Source organism: Carlito syrichta, unplaced genomic scaffold, assembly GCF_000164805.1.
Source record: "Carlito syrichta isolate Samal-C Ts95f unplaced genomic scaffold, Tarsius_syrichta-2.0.1 Scaffold311497, whole genome shotgun sequence".
In the NCBI taxonomy this organism is placed as follows: Eukaryota; Metazoa; Chordata; class Mammalia; order Primates; family Tarsiidae; genus Carlito; species Carlito syrichta.
Genome location: NW_007255593.1, coordinates 34,936 through 35,373, shown reverse-complemented (window position 1 = coordinate 35,373; position 438 = coordinate 34,936). Strand labels below are relative to the sequence as shown.

General features: G+C 49.5%; 1 protein-coding gene across 1 annotated transcript in view; it reads left to right on the top strand.

Moving 5' to 3' along the window:
* Positions 1-438, top strand: part of WRAP73 (WD repeat containing, antisense to TP73) — a 16,988-nt gene that overhangs the window by 241 nt on the left and 16,309 nt on the right. The window lies entirely within an intron of this gene.

Genomic DNA, 438 nt, shown 5'->3' with positions numbered 1-438 from the left:
AAGTTGCCCAAGCTGGTCTCGAACCCGTGGACTCAGGCAATCCTCTTGCCTTGGCCTCCCAAAGTGCTGGGATTATAGGCTTGAGCCACCGTGCCCGGCCAATATTTTAATTTATTGTAGAGACAGGTCTCGCCATGTTGTTCAGGCAGTCCTCTCACCTCTGCCTCCCAAAGTACTGGGATTACAGGCTTGAGCCACCTCGCCTGGCTGAACTTTTACTTATTTATTTATTTATTGAGTTGTACTCTCACTCTGTCGCCCAGACTGCAGTGCAGTGGCATGCTCAGGGCCACCGCAGACAGCTGGACTCAGATGATCCTTCTGCCTCAGCCTTCCAAATAGCTGGAACTACAGGAATGCACCACCACACCTGGCTAATTTTTTTTATTTATTGTAGAGATGAAGTCTTGTCAAGGTGCCTAGGTTGGTCTCGAACCT